The sequence below is a fragment of the Dermacentor silvarum genome, chromosome 5, assembly GCF_013339745.2.
Source record: "Dermacentor silvarum isolate Dsil-2018 chromosome 5, BIME_Dsil_1.4, whole genome shotgun sequence".
Taxonomy (NCBI): Eukaryota; Metazoa; Arthropoda; class Arachnida; order Ixodida; family Ixodidae; genus Dermacentor; species Dermacentor silvarum.
In genome coordinates, this window is record NC_051158.1 from 172,632,013 (window position 1) to 172,655,287 (window position 23,275).

At 44.0% G+C, this 23,275-nt stretch overlaps 1 long non-coding RNA gene across 1 annotated transcript; it reads right to left on the minus strand.

The window, feature by feature from the left end:
- Positions 1-5,421: 5,421 nt before the first annotated feature.
- On the minus strand, positions 5,422-16,051 carry LOC125945287 (uncharacterized). The gene is made up of 4 exons (XR_007466783.1): positions 15,952-16,051; positions 14,469-14,581; positions 10,564-10,620; positions 5,422-5,905 (listed from the first exon to the last, which is right to left on the minus strand). It is a non-coding gene; the product is annotated as an uncharacterized LOC125945287 (long non-coding RNA).
- Between the last annotated feature and the right edge of the window lie 7,224 nt (positions 16,052-23,275).

The following is a 23,275-nucleotide window of genomic DNA, read 5'->3' on the forward strand; positions in this document are numbered from 1 at the left end:
GCTCACCTTACTTCGTATGGCATTGCTGTGTTGCTATCGCATTCATTGCTTCGCCCTTAGGGCGAAACTGTGACATTTCTTTCCTCCTTTACAATCACCATATATATAGAGCAAACACGACTACTTCCGTCGCGCGAAAGGCCGTGGGGGGGACGCGAGGGAGGGAGGGATTTAGGGGAGGCAATGTTTAGCTGCGGCACCAAATGTGTATTTATATAAAAACGTTGCGAGGCGAAAAGGTGCTAGACTTCCGACGCTGCTCGACGAGTTTTCCGTTATGATCTTGTCGAAAACCTCCGAGTCGCCCCCAGAGGCCCTGGCAACAGTCACCAACGCCGCGCGTGTTCGGTGCGAACGCAGGCAAAACGGCGACGGCGTCGACAACAGTTCTGCGCGTTGCGGGTGCTGCTGCATGTCCAAGTTTATACAGCTGATAAAACTACTATCGTTACTCCGTAAAGCTCTCTACTAAGTTGCTATCGCCATTGATGTTTCGCCTTTCGGGTGAAACTGCGACATTTTTTTTTTTCGTTCCATCGCTCTTTGTGCGGTTCTTAACTTGTTCTCGAGCTTTGTTAAACCTTCAAGTTTCTGCCTCATTTGTTAGCGCCGGTAGAATGCAATGATTATAAAATTTTACAGCGTAAGCTGTTATGGGCTCATTCTAATAGCCGTTTCGGTTCGCGTTGTTGTCCGCCGCCACCACCGCCGCGTAACCGCTATCGCCCGAAATGCGAAAAAAAAGTACCCGGTCTCCGCGGGATCGAATCCAGGCCCGCGGCGTGGGAGTCGGATACTTTACCACTGAGCCACGCAAGCGCTTCTATCAGCATCACAAAAAGGCCCTAAAAAAGGGCCCTAGGCTGGCGCGCAGGCGCAGACGACCCGAGCCTCCGCCAGTATGGTGGCGCCATCTAGTTGAGGCGCTTGCAAAATCCGACGAGATGCGATTCAGACGAGGCGCGCAATAAACGCGATTCCGATGTGAGATCTGCGCAACATATTGTCGGTACCCCTTCGGTACACGTTATGGCGTCTCCTCGCAAGATACGAACCGCTGCTGAAGAAACGAATCGTAGAGCTACGTGCGCGGCTACAAGCAAGCATCATCGGGCTCCGCAGACTGCAGTGCAGAGAGCATTAAAAAACGCAGCTCGCCGTCGACGCCAGGCGGACAGTTGAGATCGGTCTCGTCAAAACGAGGCAAAGAGACTTTGCTGCGAAGACCCTGTTGTGCGTGGTGCCGAAATTGCCACTCTTAAGCTGCTCCACCATCTTACGCTGTGACTGCGCAGCGTGTGCCGCGCAGGCCTGTAACTTTTCTTCTCAACGACAGTCGTAATCTCCCAGTCAGGATTTGGGAATGCCTACCGTATGCACTCCAGCCCAATTTTATTCTTCTATAAATTTCTTTCTCGTGATCAGGGTCCCTTGTGAGTAATCGACCTAGATAAAGGAAGGAAGGAAAATAAGAGGTGAAAGACAGAGAGGTTAACCAGGTTAAGAGTCCGGTTGGCTACTCTACACAGGGGGATGGGGAAAGGGCAGAAAAGATTAGAAAACAAGAGAAGATTAAAAAGAAGAACGTACTCGTTTAGAGACTCTAGAGGCTGACTGGCGATCCTGAATTCTTTTCCCTTGCCAGTCTATTGGACATTATTTTTGTCTTCTGCATATTAATCTTCCACCCCACTCTTACACTTTCTCGGTTAAGGTCCTCAATCATTTGTTGTAGTTCGTACCCATTGTTGCTGAATAGGACAATGTTATCTGCAAACCGAAGGTTGCTGAGATATTCGCCGTTGATTCTCCCTCCTAAGCCTTCCCAGTCTAAGAGCTTGAATACATCTTCTAAGCATGCAGTTAATGGTATTGGAGCGATTGTGTCTCCTTGCCTGACCCCTTGTATTTATGTCCAATTGAACGCCGCGGAGCGCTCCTTCGAGTTATGAACTCGTGGCCGAGCGAGTGCGTTCAGACGTTTAACGCGTTTTCATTTGGCTTCACCGGGGCGCCGTTAGAACGCAGGGGAGAAATTGCACGGAGGCGGAACGTGCGTAAAAAAAGTTGTCGCAGTTTCACCTGAAAGGCGAAGCATCAATTGCGATAGCAAATTTGTAGCGAGCTATACGGAGTAATGATATTAGCTTTATCAGCTGTATTGACCCTTTTCGCGGCGCTCCCGTGGGCGCTGCCATGTTTGATCTCGTGGTGACGCGTCCATGGCTTGCCTCAGCTGCCGCCGCTGCCTCCGTGTTTACAATGCAAGCGCGTGACGCCGGTGCGGCGCAGCAAACCTCTAATTGACGCATATCGTAGACGGTGACTGTGTGGACGACACGAAGCTTTGGCCACAGCTTTAGAGGACATGTAAGTGCTTTCAGAGCTCATTACACCTTGTCCAAACGGCGTGAGCAGCGTATACGCTGCTTGTACTAAAAGCGGGGCTAGAAATGTATTCCAAGCTGTCCAAACTTTCCGCTTATAAATTAAATCGGGATCAGTGTGCTCTGCGTTCTTTATTTGGCAAACATTTTGAACCAGTGGCTTGTCATATTTCTGACTCAGTAAACTTCCTCGGTGCGGCCACTATCTGATTGTTTATTTTCAGCATAATCACTCGCGGGTATGCTCTGCTGCGATAAATGTGTTCTTGCTGCGCACAAAGCTTGGAATTTAAATGTTCTGTACTTTGTGGTAGCCCGTAGCAAAGACGTATTATCGCTAGTCCCTCGCTTACTCTGTGGACCGTCACGAAACATTCAGCTTCCAGCATTCGTGTCTTGTCGGTGTAGTCGCCGTCATTCATGCTCCGGCACATTGATTCAAGTGTGCGCCTATTCACTCACACGTTGGCGATAGGGTGGGCGTAAGTTTTCGTACGAGTAAGGGTGGATGTGTGTAGATAACGTGCGGGAAACTTACAATCCCAGTAAGTGGCACTACTTCATTTTGTAACGAGCGGTACTCACTCCCAAGTGCCGATGTTCCGAAATTGAAGTCCTTTCTTTGGAGGTTAGCTATACAGCGCAGGTGGATGAATTATATTTCTTTATCCTTGAGGAAAGCCGTGCATCGCGAAGGGCGCCAACACAGGCAGTCCTTATGCAGCAGCTGCGACACAGGTTGATTCCATTCATTAATATGTGAATCACTATTTTTGCAGCGAACTACCGCACACGTCTTCCCTTTATCGTTACACATTTTGCAGTATGAATTGGGCACAGTGCATTAGCGCACACCCAGTTGCATTTTCGGCAGCTGATCGCACAGTAGCAGGGTAGACGCCGTAATGGTTTCGTATTCGTGCGCATTCGCTGAGGCAACGTATGGCGCGCCGCGGAAAGCGCCATCTCGTTCCTCTAGAGCAAAATGCTCCGCGAAAAGGGTCAATAAACTTGGACATGCAGCAGCACCGGCAACACGCAGAACTGTTGTCGACGCCATCGGCGTTTTGCCCGCGTTCGCTCAAAATACGTGCGGCGTTGGTGACTGTTGCCGGAGCCTCTGATATAAATAGGCACTTGGTGCCGCAGCTAAACGTCGCCTCCCTCCCCCCCCCCTCCCCCATGGCTTCTCGCGCGTCGGAAGAAGGCACGTTTGCTCTACATATATGGTGATTGTAAAGGAGGAAAGAGACGCCTACTTCTGCAGCCCTTAAGGGAGCACGGCGCAGAACGGGCGTTTGTTCTCCACTGCGCGTTCACTCCCCGTGAAAGCGCGCGCCCCTCGCGCCCTTTCACTCGCACATACAGCGTTCGGCACGCGGCGACGATTTCATCTCCATTGACGTCATACGGAAGCTCACGGCGACGGCGACGACGACGGCAGAAATCTGCTTTTGAGTTCCCATATAATTGCTATCGCAATAAAACATTTCCCCAAAGCAGTGTTGTACACGTTCCTCTAAAACAGAAACTAAAGCTCGTTCCTCGTTCCTTCGCAATCTTGGAACGAGTTCAAATTACAAGTTACTTTAATGCGAATGGAACGCGTTCTAGTTACATTTCTAACATTGGAACGTGTCGTTACATTAACGTTACATTTGATTTTATTGCGATAGCAATTATATGGACACTTCAACCGGATTTCTGCCATCGGCGTCGCCGTCGTCGTCGCCGTCGCCGTGAGGTTCCCTATAGATAAAATCTTCGCCGCGCGCCGTATGCCCGAGCGGAAGCGTGCGGGGACGCGCGCTATCACGGAGAGCGAACGCACTCAATCTCCCACGCGCAAGCAAGGAAGCAGGAAGCCAGCGCCGGAGGGAGCAAGGGGGGGGGGGGGGCGCACTTCACTGCCAACAACCGCGCTCGTCGCTCGCTCGCACCGTCTCTTATCTCCACACGGCTCTGATCTTTATGCGCCGTGCATTCGCCGCTCAGTTTCCGTTGAAGCGATAGACCGCATGTACCTTCGCCCGCTGCGGGGTATGCTTGCTGCCAGCGTTTTGTCAGTCGTTGTCTGCTGTCATTCAGTGTGATCTCTTCGTGTTTGTGCGCGCTCACACCACGCTTGTTCATTCAGTTCGTAATAGTCGGGCCACATTTTCCAACGCACGCTACACATGCAATGCTGCCCGGATCGGCAGTGCAGCGCTACAGGTGTGTCCCTTCGCACGCGCTGCCCACTGGAAGCGCTTCTCATCAACACCACCGTTTCACACGCGCCTTCTCGTGGTCATCGAGTCTCTCTTCATGTCGGTCTACTTACGCCGCAGGACACCTGCTTACTTAATCAGCTCATGTTTACTACAATTCATATTGCTATGAAAGCCGCTCACCTTACTTCGTATGACATTGCTGTGTTGCTATCGCATTCATTGCTTCGCCCTTATTGCGAAACTGTGATATTTTTTTAATTAACATATGGTGTCGGATAATCCTGCGGCGAAATAAAGTGAGCAATTTAAATCTCACATCGAACTACACTGTAAAAAAAATTTCTTCAGTTTACGGTGAAAGTTGAAGGTAAAACGTTGCCGGACACTTTTCCGTAAATGAAAAACAGCGTTTCCGTCAAACGGATAGTCTGTAAAAATTTTTTCCGTTGAATGGAAAACGGAGAGTTCCGTCAAATGGAAAACGGTGATTTCCGTCGAATGGAAAACGGAGAGTTCCGTCGAATGGAAAACGGTGATTTCCGTCGAATGGAAAATGGTTATTTCCGTAGTTGTGATCACGGAATTGTCTGTATTTTGCAAATACAAAACGGTGAGCTCCGTAGAACGGAAATTCTGTAACTTGAGCACCGTACTTTCCCAATTAAAAACGGACAGACCGTACTCAGGAAAGGTATGCACATAAAACACACAAAAAGAACAGAAAGGAAGACAGAAACACCTTTATTTTTGTTCTTCTTGTGTCCATGTCTTCTATGCTTGTGTGCCTGTACCATGAATACGTACGAACTTGTTCAGCTTTATCTTGCTTCGTATCAACAGGTGCAAAATTTGTTTTGTAAATGATGATGCAGGTGTATATCTCCAGCAAATGAGAAAATTGTTTGTTTCATTGAAATAAGTTATACCAAGTTGTACATTACAACATGGCTAACTCACATCAGATATAGCTTGAAATGGGGCAGAAATCAATGCACATAAGTGGACATACACCACACTGAAAATGCTGTGTGTGCACGTTTCCTCCTTGTGTAACTTTCTTCTACACCGCTTCATCTTCGTGTCAGTGTTGCCATGTTGCATTTGAGTTCTGTACATGACGTGTACAAAGCATACATACAAATTCGTGCCCAAAAAGCAACAAGCCACCTGAATCTGAACGAAACTGCGTGTTTATTGTGCTTTACTGAAAAAAACTTGCAAGATAAGACACTAGAAATCGGCTGACTAGAAGGATTGGTTGAGAATCGGAATGACTGGTTGCTTGCAGATGCCTCCTGCCTTTGCCTGAAAAGGAAAAAAAAACAATCAATTAAGACTCTTTATTAGTAGTAAAATCTCGTTACAAGAGACACTCGGTTATGAGAGACATTTCAAAATGGTTTTGCTGGTTTTCCTATGTTTGCCATGTTAACAACATTGCATACAAGAGACATGGTTACAAGAGACACTCGGTTACTAAGGACAACTTTTTTTATGTCCCTAGAGCAAATTCTTCACTATTTATAAGACACAACCCAGACACGCTCACGTAATGTGGCTAACGTCGTACTAACCGGTATGCGCTGCAATTTTCACTCCCTTGGCTCTATTTTGTTTTGTTCCGCAGCCGGCTGTCATTCCTCACATGGTTGAGACTACCAATTTCACTGAATTTTCTGCCATTATGCTTCTATAATCGTCGCGCTCCCACACCGACTCTGTGACAGAGTACCATTGAGTTGGATTTCTGTCACAGCGTATACGGTGCTGGTCACTTTGTATGCCGGTAATCAAACTCCGGAGCCATAGCCATGTTTCCATGAGACAGCTCTGTTCGCATCAAAGATGAGTTTAAACACACTTTGGTGCTCATGTATAATAAAGTGGTCTAGTTCGACTCCTCAGTGTTTTTAGAATTTTGGTTACAAGAGACCTTGGTTACAAGAGACATGTTTCCCGAGTCCCTTGGGTGCCTCTTGTAACAAGGTTTACTGTACCACCATCATCACCGTTTTTAGTCAGATACATCAACAATAAATGATTTCCAAGTCACAAATGTAACTACCAGTGCTCTAAAAAAATGTCATACTCTGCCTTGTTAGTATATGTTCCTAGCCTTATAACATGAAAAACTTCAGATGAAATCTACCCAAGTTATTTGATGGCTCACTTGGAACAGGCAATGTGCACATTGACAGTCAGAGATTACATTTTCTGCATGTAGGTAGAGCTACCACGACCCCCACCATACTGCGGACCATGGCTTTCAACTTTCACTGCTCTAATAGAAAACCTTGCAGATTCCACTGTTTTCCCAAAACAATGAAGCACTCTTAAAACGAGCTCAAACCACTCATGTTGTACAATTCCGATGCAAAACAACCAAGCCAGAGGTACTGTCCAGATGACCAGCTTATAAATTAGCAACAATATGAAGAAAGCATGCCTTGCAATACAACATGTGTGCCTTTCAGCCTCTTTCAGATTTGGTTCGTTTTTGTCATGAAAGTATCAATGTGCAATATACTTTTTACTTAAGCAATGATAATTGAAAGTTATGGTCGTCAGTGCGTCAACATACTATCTCCACCCCCTTAAAAAGTTATAATTATAGACACACCACCCAAGGTCAATCCACATAAGTCGCTGTGTTCCCCCAAAAATTTGCCGTTTTGTCAGTCTGTGCTTTTCGAAGTAACCTGTAGCACTTTCGTGACGTAAATGAACCTGCAACAAGTACACATGGACCCCATATGTGGCAGCTACAGGCAGTACCGTTTATTCTGTCCATTCCTTGACTGGCAACCCCAGAACCAAACAAATAATGCAACATGTCGTTCCAGACAGCATTACTTGGGTGACGTGCTTAATTTGGGAATTCCGCCTCTCCTAAAGAAATTTTAAAGTAAAGCTCAAACTAAAGCAATGTCCAAATATGAGCGCTTCTCGTGGATTTTGAGAGTCAACGAGGGCAGAGCTATTTGCCCAAATGTCTGTGACTTCAATGGCAACAGGATGGCCAAATTCCGTGCTGTTAATAGATGCAGAGAAAAACACACTGAACTTAAAACATGTGCAATGATGTGTTTTCAAAGTTTTACTTTATATCGTAGCAGGGATACTCCGTGGTAATTAGTTGGAATTCATGCTATTTGCCTGCAGTCTGTGCCAAAATATTCTTAGAGCCATAGCCACAACACTTTTTCTTTGGGATTAATCAAAATACGGATTTGGCAGAATCCAGAAAAAAATGCTTCCAACTGAACAGGTGCTTCTATATTTTATTTTCAAAGGCAATTCTTTTTCTTGCGAAACTAACAATGAGGGTAGCTATAGGGGCTTGTTTGTATGGCATCTTTTATTTTATTGCAGCGCAAGGCTGAACAACAGGTACAACAGAAAGGCACATTTGACATGCACACAGTGTTAACTTCCAACATCAGATTTATTTCCTGTTCTCGTCACTATATATACTCTCAAAACGTCATACAACACGTGTGAAGGCACGGTAAACAGGAACTAAAGAAAACCAGGAACCACACGCATGCAGTTTTTTAAGCCACACAGATTGACACATGTACACGTTTAACGCGAACAAAGATAATCAAGCTCTTTCGAGGATAATGAAATTGAAGGCTTACTGATGTGTCACCAAATATTGATATGTTTCTAGTGTCTATAGTTCAGCACATTATCTTGCACCTGCTTCTATTCATGATGACTGCTTTTTTGAATCTAGGTTTGCACTTATCTTTGGCAATGAAGGGCAAGAAAACCGTCAGCAGCCAGGGTATTTAATTTGTCATTGTGTTCTCATAGCCTGTCATTTATACATCTAACAGTTTGGCCAATGTAGGACCCTCCACACCCAAGAGGAATGCGGTATACAACACACGCGATATAATCAATGAATTTGCTTTTATGTTCCTTCTCGCATGCAGTATCCAAAATTCTTTCTGGCCTTGACTTCCCACACAGGCTCATTAATTTAGTAGGCGTCGAAAAAACAACATTGATGTCACTCCTTCCAGCAATCTTTAATCTGTGGGAGAAACTTTGTATGTAGGGCATGGCAGCAATCTTTTTCTTTATATCGGTACTTGTACCATATACCTGCTCAGAACCTTTTTGCTGTGCCTTTTTAAGCAGTCCTGCTGCGACTGACATGAGCACGTGGCTCGGGTTAACAAAGCCGCTTAAACGTGAGACTTGCCGTTCGAAGCAATCGTGCATTAGGCGCAGGATAGGCATGTGACGGGAAGTTTGGATTCCTTCACATTAATTTTGTGCTCACCGATAACAAAACCTGCTGGGGTTAAGAACCTAGGGCAAGTAAGCCACTTTTACCATTTGGGCAAGTAAGCCACTTTTACCATTTCATTCCGTGCATACAAAACTTGAAGAGGGGGAATCATGAAGGTGTGTTTCAGTGAAGCGCTCAAGAAGCCATGCCGGCACCTAATGCACAATAGCTTCAGATGGCAAGTCTCACGTTTAAGCGGCGCTGGTTAACCGAGCCAAGTGAAAAAAGGTTCCGAGCAAGTGAATGGTACAAACACCGACATAAAGAAAAGAAAGGTTGCTGTCATCCCCTACATACATAGTTTCTCCCACAGAATAAAGATTGCTGGAAGGTCTGATATCAACATAGTTTTTTCAGCTCCTAATAAATTGGGGAGCCTGTGTAGGAAGACAAAGCCAGAAAGAATTGCGGATACTGCATGCGAAAATGAACATAAAAACAAATTCATTGATTGCATCACGTGTGTTTTATACGACATTCCTTTGAGTGTGGACGGTCCTACATTGGTCAAACTGGTAGATGTGTAAATGACAGGCTACGAGAACACAATAACAAAGTAAATACCTGGCTGCTGATGGTTTTCTTGCCCTTCATTGCCAAAGATGCAAGCGCAAACCTAGATTAAAAAAAACAGTTATCATGAGTAGAAGCAGGTGGAAGATGATGCGATCTTTGTTCGCGTTAAACGTCTACATGTCTGTCAATCTATGTGGCTAAAAAACTGCATGCGTGTGGTTCCCGTTTTTTTTTAGTTCATGTTTACCGAGCTTTTACACGTGTTGTATGACGTTTTCAGGGTATATATAGTGATGAGAACTGGAAACGAATCTGTTGTTGAACGTTAGCGCTGGCTGTGCCTCAAATTTGCCTTTCTGTTGTCCTTGTCGTTCAGCTTGCGCTACAACAAAATAGAAGATATCATTGATTTCATTGTCGTCAGGCTCGGGCACAAAATAAAATTTGTTCACCAAAATTAAGTGGTCACCAGGCATGTCTAGTTGAATTTATCTGAACATGCTCTACTGTCGGTGGTGAAGATGTTGCCAGTTTAAAGGGCTGCAAGAAGGCACTAGTTATGTTTTCTAGGGCAAGAAAGCAACAGAGTATGTTACCTAAGGCAAGTAGTCACAGGAATCCTGGATCAGTAGAAGAAAATTTAGAAAATAATAATTGGTTGGAACATATATGTCACACACTTCTGAGTCACCAAGCGCTTGTCTTTGTCTCCCTTTCTTGTGCCTGTGTATTTTTATTGCGCTAAGTTACTTGTTCATTTATGCACTATGATGACGAACTCGTTTTGGAAAACTTCAAATGTGTACCTGACGTTTGACTCCCTTTTGCATGTAAGTAAACATTACGAACTTGTCGCTGTGAACAGTCATCTCCATTTGCTGTACACTTGTGATATAGGGTTAACAGTATTTGAAGGTTTGTGCATTAAGGCAGGAGAGCAGCACTTGCTGGATGGCTCATCAATTAATTTGCAGAAAAATGCAGCAGTGTGCAACGATTGTATCACTAATGACCTTGAAAATCTTGTTAGTTATTCATTTGTAAATACCTGTTGTCAAACAGCCTGCTGACTAAAGGTCTGAACACGTTATACAGAATTATAGCAGGTACTACTACACGAAAGAAAACCTGTAATAGAACCTACCAAATACTGTATCAGTGTAGTGGCAGGTCAAATGGCTCCTCAATGCTTGTGTCCTTCCTGGGAGAAGGAAAGAAATGTTAAGCTTACACTGACAGCACCAAACCACACAAACGTAACTGCCACAGGACATGAGGAGTTGTAACTAGATACAGTCAACCTGCTTAACCATCTCATAGACATTCAACGACAGAATGTACCTTCATGGAGCCTCTAATCTATGAAATTCATGCTGTAATACAAACATGCTAGCAGACAGAATCAAAATTGCATGCATGGAAATTCTCAGGAAAACTATATTTCCTAGCTACCACAGTCCACTCCTTGTGAAGTACAAGTGACGGTCTAAGCTATAATCAGAAGGTGGAAAATTCGGGATCCTTTCTAGTAAACTAACCATATCTCTAACTGTACTCAGCAATACAAAGGTGAATCACAAGTACTATACTGATAAAGAAAAGTTCAGAACTGCTGCTAAGTGAGTGCTATAAATAAATGATTTCGAATTTATCTTCATGTAAGACTAGGCGTGTTAACTTTCTTTACATTACATGAAAATCATGGTCAGAAAAATATTGCATTCAGTCAATATTGTGATTTGCAAAACAGTAGTAAGAGGTTAAGCTTGGAGACCCTCAGGTGGTATGTTGCAATGTTTCGAGAAATTGTTTCAAGGAGCCTCTTTCCTTAACCCTTTCACATGCCAATTAGTTGTGTTGATTGAAAACTTAGCTTCACCGCATTTCTTACATCTTCATATTCATAAAATGCTTACAGAAGTACAATAGATTAGGAGTTTTCAGTTCTTTAGTGAGTTTGTCAAGTTTATGGAATGTGCACTCCATGCAAAAACTCAGTGCAAGTACATCAGATTTGCAAACATCAACTATTTGATGTCTACCAGGCTTGAATAGCACCTATCCAGCCATTCGAAAATTAGGACTGGTGCAACACACTGTGAAAAACGATGAAAGAAGTGACATACATACAATTACATACACCAAGCAAAGTACCCAACCATCTACCTGCATACTTCCTTTACTAAAACAATTTGCCTGTGTAATTCAAACATGCAGCACTATTTCAATTAGAAGAGTTTGAAGATGTACGGGACACATTTTAAATATCCTTACTTTAATCAATGCCATTGCTATTAATGCACTATCTTGGTGTATTGAATTGTGTGCATAGCGTCGGAAAGGATTAATCATATTCATGTAATCTTTACTGAAATTCAAGGCATAATACTCATATTTGTTTACAGTTTTGTGATGAGACAACACGACAGATGCGGGAGTTAAAAAAGCATCTTTATAAAGTGCTGTAGAAAGCAAGTTGAAGCAGGTTTCTACAACCTCTCGCAATACCGAGCTATTTCCCATGAGTGTTCTAACAGTTCCTTGTAACATGATGCACTGTTTTCACAGACATAGCTTGAATCTTTGTATCTAAAGTTTTGGAAGCAACTTATGAATTGCTATAACAAGCAGATTTGAAGCCCCTACCCAGACTGCACAGCCACTTTAACACCACGTGTAATGAATTATGTCATCCATATGGCACAGTTTCCGATTATATTCCCAAGCATGAATCTTATAATTGCAAGTTATGTAAGAGTGTACCTATGCGATTACTTGGGGACAGCACGAAAAGACGGGAGAAGGCTAGACAACATGAATACAGGCAAAGAATTTTGTTTAAAGACAAACATATATATACTAGGCTTGTTGTCCTGCGTAGTTGCAGCTGCTGGATAGCGGGATAATGTAAACAACCGCACAGTTGATGAACTGCTGTTCTGCCTTTTGCTACACTTTGCGTCAAGGCTAGATCCGAGTCACCCTTTTCGCACAATGTACCCCGATTGCTCGACGTGAAAAATAAAAGGAAAGTTCCAGCTTTCCCAACAGTCTCTTTGACATTATGACGGACCTTGTGAATATGATATAACAGTGCCCACCACACTTTAAGGAAATGTTAGACATGGGTTCAGAAGCTCTCCTCCACTTGGTGATGCCTCGATTTCTTGAGGACGCCTTTTGGTGTTCCTGTGATGAGCTTCACAGCGAAAGAGTGTGCCGATGCAGAAGGCAGAATACCCTCCTCCAAACATTGAGCATAGCTCCAGCATACATAACACTAACCAAAGAAAACCCTGCGGTCCAGATATGGAAGATCACTGTCTAGTGGTAGTTCTTCCCCGTACGTGAACTCATCTAGCACTGCAGAGAAGACAGGAAGAAAATCACTCTACCCATTTAGTAGCCTTACTTCACCTAATATAGAGGAGAAAGTTGCCAATGAAGCAAAATAACTTTACTACACTGGTGCCCACATTAGCTAGAGTTTTACGGTTACCTGACAGTGTTTTTGTCTGAGAAGTTACCACGCAAGGCTACTCAAGGAGTTCAGCCATTTTTTAATGTCTCCTCCACAGTGCCAGGTGTGCTCATAGAAGTAAAACTGCTGGAAGGCAAGCTCCAATATCTGGCTTGAAGGTTTTCTGTGGTGAGCATCGTGCCAGATCTATGCCCCACACTCAAAAGTGTCTTGGCCTTTCCTATTAGCGCACTTGAACACTGAAGCGTGTTGTTGCTACAGGAACACAAGGGCACTACCACGAAGTGGAGGGGAGCTTCAAGACCCAAGTATGGTTGCTTTTAACAGTGTGTTCGCACTGCCTTTCGCCATGCGTTGCCAAGAAGCATTTAACGGAGCTGAACATAGGTGAAGTCTCCAGTCGGAGTACTTCAAGGAAGCCAAGGCCTATCACTGCTATACAATAGGTACACAAAGGAAGCTGTGAATTCAAGCAAATTGCTAGGGAGAGTTGGAACTACCTTTTTATTTTCAGGGCCAACAAACTGGTCAGGTACGAAAATGTCAACCGGACCAGGTCAAGACAAGAAGTTTGCATCAAGAAGTATGTGCTGGAGATCATAGGAAGTGCAGTTGGTGCTGTTTACAACATCCTACTGCCCTGCAGCAGCAATTATGTAGGACAAACAGGATGACGACACAAGGACTATCTTAGGAAACACGCACAGACCCTCGACACAAGATGGGGAAGCAACGTAGCTATTGATGCTGCTTTGTGCAGTTGTATATCAAGTTTTGAGCAATGAAAAATCCTCATGGCACATGTTCAAAACATACAAAACTCGCAGAATAGCCCCCACTTATGCTAGTGTGTATACACTTAATCTTCTAGACAAATTAAGGTATTTCAGATGAACTGCTAGAGCGTTCTGAACTGGGCTGGTTGGTGCATGTGTAGGAAGGAACTGAATGGTGCCATAGACAGGATAAAGAGAATGTGTTGCTGTGCCCTTCACCTTCACTTCATTCTGGCAGTAGTGCTGTTCATTCCCTTCAAAATATTCATATATTTTGGTCATCTGACCACGTGACACAGCTGTGTGCTGAAGCTATATTTTACCTTGTTATGATACCTTCCAATGTCACACGCAAATCCATCGAGGCATCTTCACCTATTATAGTAAGCTGAGCAGTGGCTACACTTAGTTACCATGGAGCCCATGCATGACAGTGTTAGAGGTCAGTATGCAGGTGTTTTTGCATACTCATAGAGGCAAACTAAACGAAGAATTTTTATTGGTGCATGTTTTATCTGTTACCTCATATCCCGAAATCTGGTGCTATTAGTGTTTTTTGAACACAACTCATGTGCAACCGAGACAAGTATGAAACAATCCAACTTTCAAGTCGACGTCCTCATGCTGAACCAATTGGTTGCCCCAGGAAGAACAAAACATCATTTATCTTTTGGATACATCTGCAAGAATTATTATACTTGTATAGGCATTGTCATTCAACCAACATTTGCAGTCAATGTCCATTAGGACTGCATATGCATGACTGATATACGATAGAATGGCACAGCTTACCAGAACAAATAGCACAATGCAAGACTGCATTACCACTGGTGTTGCAAGCAGGCCCCCATGACTGAGAAACTGAATGCAAGGCGGCACACAGACATCCTTCACTGGTGCAACAGCTGCAAATGAAATACTGATATCAGTTACTTTCTGACCGGTCATCCAAAGCAAAGCACAAACATTTTTATATACAATTACACTATTGCATATAAGCTTGTCACTGAATTACTGTTATTGCTGTGAGATAGCTCACAGTATTTTATAAAGTGCTAATGGCCTCGTTTAACTTCTTGCAAAAAAAGCTTTATGAAGCACTTTCTATTAGAAAAATGAGCTGACAAAAATTTTGCCCTGCATAACTTACAACACATGCACGCATTTTATAATTATTGCAATGATGCGTGTAAGCTGAAAATTAGTCTATGCAACTCGAGACAGTAAGTGTGAACTTCCCTTCAACATCAGTGTTGACATATAGTTTGGTTTGTTTTTACACTTGTTAGTAATATATATAACTTTGGAATGTCCGTAATGCACGTTTGGCCACCACTATTCTATGTCAAGGTTAAGTTAAAGAATACTTTTCGCATGCATTTGTTTTACAATTACGGCCGCATATGGGCAGAACTTAAGCGGCAATCCTCCCTCCCAGAATACGTGATATGCTGACGTACTGCGTCAGAACGTTAATCGTCAGCCTGGTAGCTGTAAAAAAAAACGAATACAGATTGCCAGGTAGAAAATAATCCATTTCCTTTGCAATGACTCTTAACGGGTATCACACGGACAACTTTCAATTGCGATCGTGCACGATTGCTCGGGCTCTACTACAAACGAAAGGGCACCGTATGACACCCGTGTTCCCTACCACTGCAGGTGGCACAAGGTTATGGCAGTAAGCACGCTCCACCGTCATTTGATTGTAATGAAGGGGCATGCACATCGAACATGCTCAATGAGGTCTTCATACATGAGCAATCTTCCAATCCCGGGCGTGAACACTGCGATTATGCACGCCCAGCCAAGGCACTGCGTCCGAAGCTTATAATAATGGCTAAAAATTTCACTGTGATGTAGTGCGTCACCGAATATTGGTAACATAACGTTGCAGCGCGTCGAGAGAGATACTAACGGGTACAACGCCTTCACTTAATTTTGGAACGCCGAGAACACAGCACAACACAGTACTAACTGGAATGCTAACGTCCGTAAACCAGCGGCCACATTAGACGACAAAGGAGCTACTAGAGGCGTCAACGCCGCTAATATTGCCTACACGTCTCAGTTGTAGTGAGTATGCATTCAACACAGCAAATGAAACACCCCTTTATCACAGACTCGCAATGTCGCTTTGTCAATCCTCATGGCCAAGGAATCTCGTTAAAGAGCGTGCTCAGACAACACAATTGAGCCCATCACCGGCCATCGCGGAGCATTTCGCACGCGCGACGTGCACCAACAACGAAAAAAGGACACTTAAATCACTTACTTGTGTAACAATCCAGCGCCGATTCCTTCCTATTTAGTGTGAAATCACAAATGCGACAGGAACACCACCTCCACCGTCCGCCATTAGCGAGTACTCGTACAGTTGTTTGTGCTGGAGGAATCCAACCCAGCGTGTAGGCGCGATGAAGGGGTAGTAAGCAGCGCCACCGCTCAAACCCTACCTGCTTCTTTTTGTGTGTTTACTATGCTCGCACGCGAATAATGTTCAAACAGCGTTATCTATGGTGATATATGTAACTGGCAGTGAGAGTAGACAGTGTCTTTTCGTTATATTCTTTGCGTGTTCATTTTTCACTAGTAACATGTTCAGTTGCCCTCCTCATGAAATTACGGACGGCTCTCCGTATTTCGAAAACGGAGCTCACGTCCGTCTTTTTTACGTAGAATCCCGCCGTTTTTCATAAACGGAGCTCACGTCCGTCTTTTTTACGTAGAATCCCGCCGTTTTTCATAAAACAGAATGGTCTACGTAAATTTTATGTAGGTTTTTGCTGTGAAATTACGGAAATTTTTTACAGTGTAAGTATACTATAAGATTTAGAACATTGCCAGCTTCACATTATCTGGAGATAAAAAGAATCCAAAGAAACGCGCCTAGGCGAATTGTTTTCAAGCAGCACCGAACATACTCCAGACATCTTTAACTGCAACTTTGGTGCTATTACAAGTGCAACACATGCGCCGCTTTCCACTTCGGTCTTCAAATGCGCAGTCAGGATACTGTGCTTCAGATCTCCAAATAGAAAGTTACTCACATGCGCCAATAGCCTCCTGAGACCCGGACCAAACAACGGGACATAATCGCTCTTCAAGGTAGTTTTTATTGCCTACTGTTATGTCATGAACTTGAAAAACAATTTTTAAACTTTGAATAGCGTAGCACCACTGTCAGATGACGTGACAGCGGCTGTACGAGCCGTGCCGTCGTCCCTACTCAAAATGGCGATGGTGGTGAGCCGAGCGGCGGCTGTGACGACCAGCGTGGCTAGCTTCTAGAACGACACTGCGCGTGCCGAGCTTGCGCCTCGAGCACGCGCTGTGCTTCTTAATTTTTCACTTCTTTGACAGCTGGCGCTAGGCACCGGCTGAGAGCGCCGACCAAAGGGCCCCGCGTTGCGGCATCGGTGGGCGCTATAATACCACGGATAGATGCCAAAAGCTCCGTCTCCGTGTGCGTGAAAAAAATGACTATCTCCATCATCTCCTCGTGTTAGCTGTGGTAAAAACTGCATTTCATTGTTTAAACGCTGAAATGAAGATGGAACTACGTGTAATACATTGCCATATTGCTGGCGCGTCCGGTATTTCCACAAAATCTCGGTGACTTCGAAATACGCCTCGAAATCTTTCGGCAGTGTGGGATGACACAGAGGTCTAGACCAATTTATTGTCAAATTTCTCGAAAGCGGATGACAAGAATATGAGTAAACCGCTTCTTTACAGTAGTTACACATGCACCGTACATCACACCCAGAATGAATATTTTGCGTAATCACTTCCGAGTGAATTTCGAAAAAAAGTGGAAGGCAATGTGCAATGTATTGTACATAGGGTCTCAGGAGGATATAATTAAATGTTTGCACAAGAAACCGCATAGAAAGAAACAATACTTAGGCTTTTAATGAATGCTGATTCAATATTGCAGTATGAGTGGAAAAAGAAATGTCCAGAATAGATATTCTTAATTTAGTAAAGACCCTCGATTGAACTCGGCAAGAGTTACATTTCGATGTTAGTGTCCGACAGGCCGCCATGGCGGAAAGAAACTACAGAAGGGAGCGTCACGTGACAATCTTGAAGCCTAGTCATAAAAAAAAATGTAATGCAGAACTCGCGAAAGAAAATGCACCATAGTCACGTGACAGACAAGCGGTAGTTCTTTGCGCCTTGCATGATGTGCTGCATACGTGCGTGCGTCGGTGCGCCTGTTTAGTGCCGTGGAACGTTTACAGAACGAACGCCGTTCCCTCTGCCGTTCCTTCGTAAAAATAACGAGTTCCTGTTAGAGTTCCACCGACCTTACTTAAAGGAATGGTGGCATTCCTCCGTTCCTCCCAAAACGAACTAGTTCCTGGAACACCGTTCCGTACAACACTGCACCAAAGGGAATATATCGTTTTCGCATACCCACACGTAAGCAGTTTGAAATGTCTCTGCCAAATTTCTTCTTTTTTTTTAACAGCGAAGCTGTTTAAGCCAGCAGTAATTTGTGGTGCGTATCAAGAAATTACCAAGAAAGAAAATAAATAAACTTTCTTGCCGAGGTGGGTTTCGAGCCCGCGTATACCTCCGGTCCCAAAGCAAGCGTCGTACGCTCTAAAAACAGTTGCACCCTTTGGGGTGCATTTTTGCCACACAACAATAATCGTCATCTGTCTTGCTTGCGTTTCCTATCCTGAAAACGCTGCACTTGCTACTTTCCTGTCGAGAACGCTGTGTCACGCTGATAACGCTCTTGTCGTTCGTGACCGAGAAGTACCGGGCGCACAGCGTTAAAGACAGGAAAGCCACGCAAGTCAGATGACGATTATTGTTCTGTGGCAAAAATACGCCCCAAAAGGTGCAACTGTTCTTAGAGCGTAACCACTAGGCTATACAGCCACGCTGGCATAACATGCATTTATGCGAACCATATGATTGCGTTCGAGCGTCGTCGTATTAATCCACAGCTGGCGCGTTTGTACGCTCGTGCTTTGCCAGGTGAAGAGGTTTTGTGTGCTAGGAGAGCGAGAAAGAGAGAGAGAGAGAGCCACGCATTCACGGAGCGGGTCTCCTGGAACGCGGTGTCGGCGTTGGAACGCGGTGTCGGTGTTGCAAGCTGCACTGTGCAACGCGCAGTGTCGGCCGTAAGTCCGAGACGCGCGAAAAGAAATTATCATCTACATGAGTAATAAGATGAAGAGTTCGCGCGCACTTCCGGAAAATGCTGGGCTACGATCACACAGCTTCGCTGTCTCAAGCGTTGTGCGGCCGAGTGCAAGGTTTTTTATTAGCAATATGTGTGATATTGTCGAACCGGGATACAATTTTTGCGGATGATTGTGTACTGTGTGCAAGGGCATCTAATGAGTCACTGTTTTTATTGGTGGCCGACTTGAAGCGCGTATAAAAATGGTGTGTTACTAATAGCATGTCCCTAAACATAAATAATTATGTAGACATTAGCTTCACTAGAAAAATGTCAGATATAAGTATTTGTTAAGTGGCCAGCTGAAATAAAAAAATAATTCACCAGTGAAATTTTTAGGTCTTATGCTGTGAGAGGATGGCTCTTGATCATAACATGTTAATACCGTAGATAGAAATGCAGGGCATGCCCTTAACTTCTTGCAACAAAGTTTAAAACACATAAGTATTAACGTAAAAGAGCAGCGTAAAAACAATTTTTACCAATTTTGGTGTAGGCATGCCCTGTGTTGAATGCGGTCTCTGATGTGCATATCAATGCAGCATTGGGTGAGCGTTAAAGAACCCCAGGTGGACTAAATTAATCCGGAGTTCCCCACCATGGCGTGCCTCATAATCAGATCGTGGTTTTGGCACGTAAAGCCCAACAATAAATTTTTTTTTTTTGCGTATTAATGCTCTTGAAAAAGTCCAATCTGTCACGACACTGTTCGACCTGGGGATATACAACCGCTGTCTAAGTGTAAGAGGAAAAAATAACTTGACTGGATCCTTTTGCTTGAACAGGGAAGCAGGTTACGTCTTAAGCTGTTTTACTCAATCTTTCATAATCATATTGACACGTATACATGTTTATCTTTCACCGGTGACCGCTTTTCACCGGCTAACAAATGTTAAACGTTATCGCTAGGCACAGGACGCGCTCTGGCGGTGCCCCGCGTTACACGACGGCGACGATGTCACGTCGACCAAATGGGAGGCTGCCCTAAGCAGCCCCGATCTTGAAGCACAGCTATGGGCTGTCCATCGGGCCCGCGACGCAGCAGAGAGGCTCGGCCTTTCTGTGCCGACGTGGGAGCGGCCCGCTACGTGCTGACGCGCGTTCCGAGGGACAATAATAAAGTTTTACCATACCATACCATACAGGACGCGCCTGCATGTATCGGAAGTTTCTCGAACGTTATCGATGCTTCTATCCGTTGTCTCTTGTCACCGATGGTCATGCAATCTAATAATTGTATCAGCGACGCGAATTGTCTACAGCTTTCTGAAAGACATGCGGGTACCAGGGATTATTCTGGGGCCTTCGATGACTGATGTATGAAAGCCGACGCGTTTCGCCGCTGATCTGATTTCGACGATCGCCAACTGTGTTCGCCGCTTTCGTTGTGCTTCGAGTGTAGCTTGCTTTTGTGGGCACAGGTTCGCCCACTGAAGAATTAGTTCCATCATACACAGTTTTACGACTGTAAAACCTACACAGTTTTACTGTGTAGAAATCACATAATAATTTGATTAATAATATGATTTCACATAATAATTTGATAATAATATGATTTCTACACAGTAAACTGTGTAGAAATCATACACAGTTTTACGACTGTGTATATTTTACGACTGTGTATGATATACTTCAGCGTCACTACTACGTGACAGTATGGGAATCTGCTGAAGTAGAGCACTGCACGGGCCGCCTTTGCAGGTCCGGGCCTGGCCCGAGCCAGAAAGTACCATACTTTGGCCGGCCCGGTTCTGTTCGACTCATTAGCCCTTTTGCCTATACGAAGCTAGCTCTCGATTATTGTGAAGATACTGTCATGTGATCAACGGCCGCCGGGCGGTCTTCAAGCTGCATCAAAGCAAGTTTTTGCCCTGCATGCCTTCTTGCTGGTTACTTGATAATTTAACTGTGAGAGAAATAAACATTTCATTACTAGCCGAACACCCACAGATTATTATGTGAATATTTGGTATGAAAACAAACCATACAATCGACAGTTAGAAAAATAGGGAGGGATCAGGCTGGCAACAACCACCGGGAGTGGCAGAACCCCAGCTTACAGTTAGGGATGAAGTTGTAGAAAAGCACATCGGTTGATCTCCATGATCGTGCTTTAAAGTGTGCGGCAACATACTATAGCGAAGGCATAGGTGAACGCTACCATACACGCCGTGGCCCGCCATTTAATCTCAGTTTTTAATCTCAAATAATCATTTGGATGTACCTACAGTGATGGAACTCGAGCCAATAATGTTGGTGCGAATGTAAATTTAGATACGCTGGTTACTGGCTTTCAGCAATACGATAATACATGGCCACTAGAAGCTTTTCTTTTCATTAAACGGAAATTGTTGACCGACAAGGCTAACGCTCTTCATATTTTCACACGGAACATGCCACTTTTATTGCTTTATTCGGCTTCATTATAATGATGTCAATTTTTCAATCGACAATTTAGGTATCCTTGTTTAAAAATATGTGCAAATTTAGACTCTGTCTTATTGTGTTTCAGTACAGTGCATCTACAACGTAGGCTTTCCTTTTTTTTTCTCCGCCAGATTAAAGTATGATCTGCTTGCTTATTCACGTAAATTCGCAGACAACGCACCTAGCACTACAAAAACATATAGAAGACTGCGAACACGAGGGTCGAGCCACTTAACGAGTGGAAATAGCATTCAAAATAAGAATTTGCTGAGGCAATAAGTGCTCTGCATTTCTATTTTGTTTTTCACATTCCCCTCCCCAATGTTGAGAAATTTTGCAGCATCTGCGTAGACTTAAAGCATTTGTCTAAGAACTATATACACTTGAAAGTCTCAGTTTAATTATTTGGGCTAATTGTGAAATAACTTACGGCAGAATATTCAACTCGCTTGAAAATTAAATGAAGAAAATTTATGGAAACCAGTAGTAAGTTGCCCTGTGCTTTAAGACACAAAAAAGTTGCAAATAAACTTTTCAGAATTTATTTGCTACAATTTTATCGAGGTACTCTAAGTACTTCTTAAAACGTATTTATTTTTTTTTCGTTAAAATGATCATGCCGAAAATCTAGATATTTTTTGTGCAGCAACAAAATATTGCAGTCGACTCTGCCTCTTGGCACGTCTTCCCCTCTTGAAAAATGTAACGAGCTCTATCGAAACTCATCTCATTGATTCCCGTTAAGGATAGCTCAGATACCTGAGACAGTCTAATGAATGTTTTTGCAGCGAGTCTCGCTCCAATCCAATAGTTTTCAATTTCTTTAGCGCGACTGCAATGCATATATATTTCTAACTCTTTGTCAGGTTAATTCAAATCTGTGATGTCTAGCAACTCATGAAGTGTGCCTTTCGCCGCTATTCCCACCCGCCCAAATGTGTTTCTCCTGGTCGATAGACGCCGCCGCTGTCGAAATCATACCGCTACCTCCATCAAACTTCGGGTCGTCCGTCACATGCCTGAGCACGGTCACCTCTAGGAATTCGAGGTGTTAATAGGCTGGGAACAACGTGGACAAGAGTTCGTTAGTGTCGCGAAGGCGATAGAATTCCTGCAGAACCCATGTTAAGATGATTATCGAAGTTAATGCGATTAACATTCACACAATCTAGCGAGAAAGAAGCGACACACCGTGTTAGCTAAGACACCTTTATTTAGTATCCGTAGTGTTTCTCCTGATGTTTCAAGTGATTCGGCTATATGTGGCCCTACACTGTCCCCCTGATTGACCCGCTTTGTTATGACTATCGCTCGCCAATGTTACCTCACGATCGTAGAACAAGGAACGCAGGCCGACGGTGCATGCAGTGACGATGATGGAATTACGAGGTAGGAATGATGTCGATAGAACGACGAAGGCATATAAGGACGACGGCATGACGACGATGAGATGATTCTGAAGTGATGGCGATCAATAATTGCGACAGAATACAATGCCATGACGCCGGTGTTCTAATCTCGACTGATTGACAATAATAGCACAATACTAGCGGAAAAATAGAAATTATGCTAATGGAACGTAAGGTGGTATGACGACCAAAGCAGTTTGTAATTTTTAGCCAACCAGACACACTTCTGAATAACATACTAGCCTTCTCCATTTCTTTTTTCCTATTCTTTCCCAAGACGCTTTGCAAACATATCCTCTGCCGTTGAGCTTAGTACGCCGGTGTTCTCGCTCATTAGGCCACGATCGCACGTTTACAAACGTATCTTGCCAACAAGTATATTATTCAAGCTCGAACTTAGGGGGAACATTGAGCTTGAGGACTCCTATCGAAATGCATGGGAAATTGGCAATAGTTTCTCAGAGCAACCAATTCCCCAAATCTGATGAGTTATGTAGAACTTAGAAATAAAAAGTTAAAGTGTAGTGACTGCAGAAAGGGTTACTTAATTATAGGCTGTC